The sequence below is a fragment of the Anguilla anguilla genome, chromosome 6 (genome assembly GCF_013347855.1).
Source record: "Anguilla anguilla isolate fAngAng1 chromosome 6, fAngAng1.pri, whole genome shotgun sequence".
Classification (NCBI taxonomy): Eukaryota; Metazoa; Chordata; class Actinopteri; order Anguilliformes; family Anguillidae; genus Anguilla; species Anguilla anguilla.
Genome location: NC_049206.1, coordinates 40,992,046 through 41,002,714, shown reverse-complemented (window position 1 = coordinate 41,002,714; position 10,669 = coordinate 40,992,046).

Here is a 10,669-nt window from a genome sequence, read left to right as displayed (position 1 = left end):
ACTGAAAACAGTGTATGATAATGAAAGTATGATTTAAACTAGTATCAAATAAATTGTATATGTGAAAATAGATTTGTCTGTTTGTGCAAATATACTAAGATAAATTCTCCAATGACCAAAATTGCGTTAAGGACAATTATTTGTACAGAATAACAGAATGGTGTTGAAAATTATGATGAGATGTAAAGCAGGCACATCTGCAAGTGAGCTTTGGCTTGACTTGGAGTTAATCAGGAAAGCAGGTGAACATGACTATGAGATGGCACTGCAGAACCATTTTCTGGGGACTTTGTGGGCCATAGGCGGCCTATACTGGCCATTAGGCAAGGGTAGCCTAAATGCAGTGGGGAGAAGGGTCACCAATGGGCCATGGAGACAAGACATGCCGATATATGACCAAAAGTATCTGGACACCCCTTGGTCTGGGGCTGTTTTTCATGGTTTGGCCTAGGCCCCTTAATTCCAGTAAAGGCAAATCTTAATGCTACAGCATACAATCACATACTAGACCATTCTGTGCTTCCCCATTGGTTTGGGCAAGGCCCTTTCCTGTGTCAGCATGACACTGCCCCCAAGCACACAGGAGATCCATATAGAGAATTGTGCAACTCTCTGCTGCACGGATCCAACATCTAGTATAAAGATTAATAGGTTGAATGGTTTAGTACATTACATAATGGTAAAACATTTCATATAGGGACACAAGAAGAGCCTTCAGCAATCACTAATGTATTTATCAAGAAATGTAGCTAAAATGCCAGATGACATGAATGTTAGGGTTAATAAAGTAATTAAGCCCAGAAGTTGGCATGAATACAGAAACAGATACAGCCCTCGTTGCCTCTGGTTTAAGGAAACACCCATTTAACTGTTTGGACTTTTTAATCCATAATTCATGAAGTCTTGGAAGCCAGATTTAACTTTTAAATGAAACTGACTTTGGCTTTGTACTTATCAATTTGATTATCCATAGATAGAAAAGCATGTAACTCTCTGGTGTTAAATTGTCCCTTTCCTTTTATTATTCGGTGTGGGATGGTTCACTGCAATCAGTTCAAACCAGTTTCAGAGTGGCTTCGGCGTGAAGGCAGTGTTGAACAGTGCCAGATGAATGGATTCATTTCATCGACAAGATTATTTCACCTGCCATTGGTGTCTAGTTAGTTTGGTCATGAATCTAGAATTAGCATGCCTGGTAAAAGGTGAGAGGAAATGAAGCACAGTCTACATATTTTGTTAATCACTTGCGATTCGTATGGTTGGGAATTACACTCACACTGAGGGCATGGGGCAGAAGTGAGGAGGCTTAGAACACTGCAGCAGGTTTCCTGTGCCGCACCAATACAGGAAGTCCATCTTGGTTCCATTTATTTTATCTCATCAGCTACATTTGGCACCAGCAATATCCGATGGTGGTTTGGGCACCGTGGGTTAAGCTAATCACAAGACGCCTTCCCCCATCCCTGAGTCTGCGAGATCCTGACTTGTGAGCTATGGTGAGATAAGAAGCAGCAGCTGACATCACATGATTCGGAAGCACACATACTTGTCCGCGCTCTCCAAAATCAATAGCAGAGGTTGCGGTAATGAGAACTGATAAATACAATTTGGCATTCTGAACTGGGGAGAAGGAGGAAAACCCATGAACAAACAATGACAATTGCTTGCTTTTATAGCTTATTGAATATAAAGAGCAAATTTGAATGAAGGTATATGTATCCAGGAGTTTTTCTAGAGAAGTTAGTATGAGGGCACATGAACATGCAGATTCCAAATGAAAATAGGGTTTTTTGCAAGGTATTTCCATCGATTTCCGCACAAAGTCTGCTTGTAATATTAAACCTAGAAAACCTAAAAGTGAATCACTAGTATATGAAAAATGAAGTTAATCCATTTATAATCTGCTAAAATCGTTGTTCTTCTCGTACTTTCTTATCAGCTTTACTTTTCACAAGAAGAATATAGAGTATACGTTCAGAGGTAACATCAAATGACATTGTGTTTTGTCTAAAGAATACACAGGCTTGGAAATGTAATTTTAATAAATATGTCAGATACTTACAAACTTTTCTGCTCACTCTTGTGGTTCAATACAGGAAGGATGCACTTACATAACCCAATATTTGTATGTGTTTATTTCTAATTTTGGAAAATACTGCATTCAGACACAAGATTTATGTTATATTGTTGGCCCGCATGTACATAAATACACACTCATACATGTATTATGGCCATTTACAGAGCATGAGAGGCCAAAATCTAAAGGTTCCCATTTTTAAACAAGCTTGTATTTGTATTTAGGCGTTGAGCACAACACACTTAGTGGTAAAGTTGTGTATAACACATAAGAAAGTGCCGATAATGGTCATAGAATTTAAGAACTGCAATCAGTTGAAACCATTTCCAATGTGTTTGTGGTGTGAAGGAAGTTTTACATTTTATTTAAAAAACATTTCATCAGAGGAGTTTGACTCATGGTGCCTGGTGAATGGGTTTGTTTAATCAACAAGATAACCTACTTTCACCTGTCATTGGTGTCTAGTTAGTTTGACCGTTTGCAAAACCTATAATTAGCATGCCTGGCCAAAAGGTCAGAGGTCACGAAGCACAGTGGTCTTATTTTGTGAATCACTTGCAATGCCTCATTTACATGGTTGAGAATAACACTCGCACAGAGGGCATGGGCAGAAGGGGGGGAGTTCACTCAGACCGGATCGGAGCATCACACCAGTGCAGTGAAATCAGTTTTTTTGCTGTCGACAGGCTGTGTGCCGTAGCCACAGACCACTTCCCCCTAGGTCCTTCCTTCCCTCTCAGACGTTTTGGGGCGGTGAAAACAGGTCACTCAGACGAAGCCAGAGGAAAACAGTGAAAACAGCCGTGTCTCTGTTTCTAATTCTCATTGCATTCTGTCATAGGAATGCAGAAATACAATAAAACTACTAAATTATATGTCAGAGGGACGTTCACTTGGCCTTGAGCACTGGAACAGTAGCAGAGCCAATGGCTGTCTTGTCCCGTCTTCCCCCTGTTTGTTCACCTTGTGTTCAGAGTGGCCTCTCTGACCCCAGATGGTTAGGAATTCAGTCCCCGACAGAGTAGCAGCAAAGATTTTAAAACTGCTACATCTGCTGGCTTTCTGCTTAGTATTCAGGATAAAAAGGAATGTATCAGTGCTGCTAGGTGGCTCCATCCTATTTAGACACTGGTCCAGTGTGTGAATGAGCATAAGCAGCAGCTATAACTGACAGCTCCACAAGACAGTACGTAACTGCAGCATTGCCCAGAGAGGGAGGCATTCAGTGGGCTGGATTGTTCTCATATCATTATAGACTAGCAGCCTCCTCTGCTCAATAAATAACCGGTGGTCTGCCCGTGCTAGCTGTTCATGAAGCATATTCCCTCAGACATATTACCTGTGCAGCTCAGCTTTTGGATTGTGGAGTGAAGAGAAGCAACAGCTGGCTTAGCAGCAAGTACTTCAGATGAGCATTCTCCCTCTTTGTGGGTTTGGGACGTATGACTACAACTGAATATTGCAAAGAGAAGGAAAAAAAAAGGAAAATTGGCATAAAAACAAGACGCTACAACAGACAGAACTCCAGACTGTCCTGCGCCACAGAAATGAGATAGAATGGGCAGTGTGCCACACAGATTTAGACACACCTATAAAGATGACGGAGAAGTACAGTTAATTACTCTCACATTGTCATTCCACAGCAGTTTCTCATTCCGGGGGAAAAGGCCAGTTATGCAATTGTGACAAGCAATTGGCACAAAGGCAAAGTTGTCCTCATTACAAATTCCCACAACCAGTTATCACCGCTTTCCATCCTCCCAAAAATGCTGAAAATGTACCCTACGTGTAATAAGAAGTACTGTTTCAATAACATATCCCACTCAGTGACTAAGACCTTCTTTTCCGTAAGGGTCTTCTAATTTCAATTCTGACATGTGGAACTGTGAACATGGAACAAAATGGAAGTCTGTATCTGCCAGCTTTCCTGCTAGGCCAATGGTTTAGAGCAAACAAGCCAAAGTAAACTTTCCTAGTGCAGACAGTGGAGCTCTAGTTTACCCTCATTTCCAGCCCTTTCACTTAAATGCTTTTGAATTTTCCATGGTATTACTGAAGACAGCACACAAGGGAAAGTCTGTGCAGGAGATGATGCTACACAGGCAATTTTACCCAGGGAATATGTTATATGCTGTTCTTTTTTTTACCTTCTGGGTTATGCTCTGTATTCGCAAGACCTAGGGGATTTCAAGATTGTGGGAAAGGGAATCGCTTTTATTCCGTTGCTTGAATTAACTCAGCCACAAACAGCAGACTGGTGATGTCGCACAGGGTCACCTGACACTGCCTAAATGGGGGTAACTTAGTCCCTTCAGTATTTCAATACCCTGTCGACACCACTTTCTCTTTGGCTGGCTCTAGAACACACACCGCTGTGACACATGAGAACTTTTCTCACAAGCCCCTTTCCACAGGTTATATGGCCAGTGCAGATGAAACAAAGCTTTTCAGCTCTGTGGCAACAAAAAAAATGACAAAAAAAATTTCACTGACGTCAAAACAAAGCACTCAAAAGCTCCTAGAATCCAGTGTTAAGCAACCTCTGTGAGTGTCACTGCCACGTCTGAACCAGATCGCTAAAAGGAAGTTAGCGTCTGCTTTTAGCGTCTGCTTTTAACTCCACTGGTGCTGGTGCTGGTGCATAGAAAAATAAAAATCATTGCCCCAGAAAAAAACATAATATGGAAAGACAGAAAGAGGCACAAAAGCAGACACAAGCAAATCAAGAAGGAAAGTCTTTAACTGTGCAGGCTTTCGGGTTGAATTCTTTCATTGAATTCTTGACTAAACTTAGGGGTGTAACTAGGCAGCTGTTTAATAGGTGACTTAGTTGATGCGCCAGTCTTAACGACTACTTGTATTTTTATTTATTTTTATTTTTCCATAGATTGCGTTGTTGCCGTTCTCGTTGTTAGTGTTAATCAGTTTAACCATCAGGGTCCAAGTTGAACTATGCGGTTGTTCCCTGTACTTGGACCGGTACTTCTCTCTAGGGGTTTCGTCATACTTGTTCCTGGTTATGGTTATACACTTTGTTGTACGTCGCTCTGGATAAGAGCGTCTGCCAAATGCCTGTAATGTAATGTAATGTAATGTAATTAGTTTGATTTTTTCATGTCTCTGTTTTGGATGCGGCGGATGCATTTGTACTACAGTACAATCAGGTGAAAGGTCAAGATGTTAAGAGTCTACCCACATGAATGGGAGCAGACAAATAGGAGTGTGGACACTGTGGACTTTGACACTGTGTGGGAAGCATGCACATTGAAGCAAACGGTCAGGCTGGTCAACGGGCATTTCTGAAGTAAAAAGATCCTGAATTGGCACTCTCTGGATGATTTTAAACGGTGCCATTACTTAGAAGAGGGGACTGCTTTACCTTTTACGTCAGCATACTCTCACGAGGAAGCGGAACACGGTTGCAACATCATTTTTAGAACTTGTTTTGACCTGTTTCCTCCAGCTGCGAGCAGACAAAACCAGACACAGATCTGACTCATCACCAGTTCACTCATGTTACTCACTGAGCTGTGAAATATGTATCAGTGAAAACTATTGCATGGGTGGTGCTGTCCAGTATTTTAATGAGAAGGGAGGGGGGGGGGGGTGGGGGCGGGGGCGGTTGACTGGCAACTGTGGAGCTCAAATTTGCATTTTGCATGTGACTGCACAATGCGACAGACAGAGATGTTTGGGAGGCAGATATGGAAGGATGAAGAAAGAAAGAATGTCTGTAAATACCTGATTGTTTCTACAGGATCTTTATTTAATAGTTTCCATTGGTCTTTATATGCACACATGCACCCATACAGGACCAGTTCCAGCTTTGTCTTCCTGCAGTTGATCAACAGCAGAGGTAGAATAGAAAGTCCAGGGGTCAGAAAGAAAACAGTCATGCCATGTGTTTCTTCCACCCATGAACCCAGACAGCTGATTTTGCTTATTAGTTCTACCTCCTGGCTGAAGAACTGTGTTAATTAGTGAATCCATGTGATTGGAGCAAAACACTGGGGAGGACTAACCTGGATTTTCCACTTCTGATTAGAAGTGGAAATGAAGATATTCTGAATGTGGAACTTTATGCAGCTGATAGCATCATGATAACCCCCCCCCCCCCCCCCCCCCCCCCCCAACACACATACGCAGAAATGTGTGTGCACAAACACACACGCTCACACAGCCTTACAGTGAAAATTGATTCCCAAAGGCCCTTCCTATGGGACTTTCAGGTGGCCCGTCCTGCTACAGCATTGACTCTAATAATTAAACTGCATTATTGCAGATTAGCAATGCAGCCAGTGTATAGGGTGAATAAAGGGGAATTTCAATTGTACACCATGTCTTCAGTCTGCGTATGGGTCTCTGACCCAGGATACCTCCCTGCGGGGCCTTATGGCAACAACACGGTGGAGCTGGGCTCCATTCACTCAGACACACACTGGGACCCGTGAGTGTCACCTTGTTCTGAAAACTGACAAGGGCTGTATTTATAGAGGTGACCATGGCAGCTGAGGCTGAGCTGAACACGGTTATATAACTGCATGAGGCTCCAGACAGAGTCAACAGACTGGAACTTCAAAGTGCTACAAGGGCAGAAAAAGAGACAGGGCAGCCATTTGGAGGTTTAGTGCCAGGTTAATTCAGGCGAACTGCGCGTTGCTTAGAATTGATCGAATAAAGATATGGTCATTCGCCCGTCCTTCAAGAAAAAAAAAACATAGATCAAATTCATCCATCAGACATGCTCGTGTCAGTCTCGCTGTCGCTGTTGCTAAAATTATCCTTACGGATGGAGCGCCATGGAAGATTTGTTTCTGGCACGGCTCACAGATGGGGATGCCTTAAAAAAACAACACAAATGCTGGCTGGCAGGTGGGCAGGATGTAAGAGGGAATGGCAGTGTGAAATGTGAAAACCATTTAAAAAAAATGTGATTCTAACTTAGAGGTAGGATTAATGAGGGTGCTGTGCATAAAAGGCTGTTTAAATAAGCAACATTATTTGGTCTGGAATTTTTATACAGGCAGGGCCAGTAACACAATGGCACTCTTTCTCTGTCTACCACCTTACATCTCCAGCAAGCTGGGATAAACTGTGTTTCTCCAACACAGCAAAATGAAAATACTGTAAAGGCCTTTCCTCTCTCCTGAATGCCATTATGAGGGGGCACCTCAGACGAGTCCTGTCTTCTCTCATACTTGCACTGGAAAGCACTGGCGCCACTGAGCTGATAGCATTGTGCATAATTCAGGCCTGATACTGCCCAGTGAGCCCTATAGAGGCTGTAATAGGCAGCTGAACACTGCTGGAAGGCTACTCCCTCTGTACAGATGCAGCTGTTTGCGAGAGAGCTGCATAATCTACGCACATTCGAGCAGAGATCAGTCAAGATTACCCAGAAACCTCCTTGCTTTCTCATGAAAACAGTCCACTCAGAAACCTGCTTCCGTTCTTGTGTAAAGAGTTTACTCGGAAATCAGCTTACTTCCTCATGAAACTGGTCAACTTTATCAAGAAAAGAGAATAGATTTATGGGCCAAATTAGACCTTGTACTATCGTGTGTCAACACGGAGGCGGAGTTGGAAAGACATGAAAGAGCTTCCTAACCCGCTCCTCTCTGGCTGGCAGCGGTTCTGGATGGCTCACCAACAACACTCCTCGGGGTTGGGAAGATAAAATGTGAACTAGGCTGCCTTAAACCTAAATCAGAGAGTACCCAGTAAGCAGTATAGCGGTATATACAATCTAGACAGTCAGTGGAAAACTTACTACATTTCGTTGAAAAGTTTTCTTGCTGGCTAGGACATCGCCAGGCTATATCCAGGTGAGAACCTGAGCAAAACTGAAGTTAACCTGAGCTAACCTAGTCCGTTTATGTCACAACCTAGATTTCCACCCCTCTAGACAATCTATATTCAGGCTTGTACTCACTGGCTAAGGAGCAGAGATGACGGGGCATGGCGCACAGCTTTGTCTGAACTATACAGGGATAACCATGGTAACTTAGTTGGTGTGGACTACAGGTGGGCTGAGGCTTGTATGGTGTGGGTGGGGGTAGGGTGGTCATTGGGAACGGTGGAGAAACATACTTCTGTGCCATAATGTTAAAACCACAGTACTCTGTGATGTCTTTGAATCACAACATTGCAAAAGGACCCAAGATGGGTTAGGCCTAATATTTATGAATATTTATTATCATCAATCATGATTTTGATGAATATGATGATGAAGGTGGAGACAATAGTGATGATTAAAATGAATATTAATATTAACAACCATAATAATAGTAATAATAATAATTAGTATCATTGTTTAAAAAAAAATTACAAAAATTATATTTTCTATGCCATTAGTCTCATCACTCTTGCTGTGCCAGATTATGCCATGCTTGGAAATCTGTTATTTTATTTCTGTGCCTCTGTGGAACTTTCCATTACTAAGGCTGGCACGTGAAATCAGTGACTGGTCCATGATTAATGACTTTACCTGGCAGAACATTCTGGTAACAACACATACTATGACCAACTGGAACATCGCCAGAGTCCGCAACACTTTGACAACTGCACAGCATTGGTTCATACACTAAAACAGTGTGATTCCCCAAGTCAATATTGTGCAGCTGAAGACACCAACTCAACTGGGACTCCTGTCCCAAAACAAATGCAACCATTTTGTGCAGCCTGTAACTTCTTGTCTTTCATGAGCTGTCTTTCACATTTTTGATATAGTGTGTTCACAACAAAGGAACAGACCAACACGTGGTTTGACATCTGTGCCATGGTCTGACGCACAATCTCGGCTGACTTCTCTTTTTTAATCCCTGCTCTGATGCACTGTACTGCGCTCTGATGCACCCTGCTTTTTCTCCACCTCCTTTTAAAACTTTATATACCCTTCTTCACAACTGACATTCAAGCTGCAGCACCCTCCACCATTCTCCTACACTGTATGTCAGGAGTCTACACCCTGGTCCTGGAGAGCTACAGGGTCTGACTGGTTTCTGTTTTTACCGTAAAACTAGCAACCAATTTGTGATCCATGAAACGAGGTGGGAAACATGTAATTTCAAATGTTCTGAATTAACTGCTGAGTAACAAGAAAATGACCACACTTATAGGACTAGGGCTGTAGACCACTACTGTGCATAGGATTTTGACAACCAACAGCACACATTTTACATCACACAGCATGCTCTGACAAGCTCTGACATTCACACACTATATATCTTATTTTAACACCCTATATCATGCTTTAATACCCTGCACCATTCATTAACATCTATTACCATTTTTGAACACCCAACAACATTCTTTGACTCTATAACATGCATGATACCCTGTTCATAAAAAGATAACAATATCCAAGAGTCACTAAAGACACTGCTGATTACACAATACCACAGATTGCAGGCAGACTGAATAGACAAAGGCAGAGACATGGGTGGAAAAAGCTCTCTTTTGCTCTCAGGTCAGATCAATAGTGAACATCAGCTACTTTTGAGGTAAATGTAGCAGAGCAAACGTACTTATCACGTTCATATGTCAAAGCAAAGTTATGCAAAATCCACAGCACACCCCCTCCCTAAAAACCTCTACCGTATTGACTTCCACCCGAGTGATCAAGGCTAATGCAGGTCAAAAATACTGGATTCAAGTGGGTCTGAGCTGAAGCGAGATTACTGTAAACAAGAGGTGCTTTGTGAAAGAGCAAGTATGTAATGGAGGCTTGAGTCTTTTACCAGCTGTGAGGTAACGGATAGGTCACTGGATGCTCTCTGAACCAAAGCTTACTTCAGTTCTAACCTTTTCCCATGCTAAGAAGTGCTTGTCAATCAGCACCTAAGCGGTATCTCTTTCTGAAATAAATCCTAAAGGGGTTGGGTGATGGTACCTTTAGAAAATACACACAGTGCATATTTCCCTCAAATATCTGCTGAAGTTCTGATAAAATGTACATTGTGCATATATACTTTGCCTTTGTGCAGTAATAAATTTGAAATACGTAAAAAAGAACTAGTTCATGGCATGTTCGCATTATGAGCAAATTCTTCTAAGAAATCAATCATAAAGGACTCGTAGTGAATTTATCGTAAATAATATTGTTATTTTCGTAACTGTCCAAAAAAATTAGACAGCTTCTTGCTGCCATCTACTGGTACATACGAGGAACTCTCACCCTTCAGAATTTGCCTTGAGAAGGTTGCGGCGGCATTTGCATTTGGAAATGAAATTGCAGGCACTGCGGATGTGAGAACTTGAGAAAACACCTATTGGTTTTTGTATTTATAACTGTATTTAATATGCATGTACATGTAGGGGTGTGTGTGTGTGTGTGTGTGTGTGGAAGGGAGTGCACATGGGCATGTGCCTGTACGCGCATTCATGTCTGTGCCCACAGTCCCAACCATGAGACAAACTTACGTCAGTTGTTATATTTTGATTCAACGCAATTACATCAATGTGTTCAAATAGCTTTAATAGCTATACAATAGAACTGTGAAGCTCATTTATTACTTAACAAGGATGTGAAATTTCATAAATTATTTTAACATGTTCCACAGAAAATGTCATACTTTCCTCTCAATTGAGAAA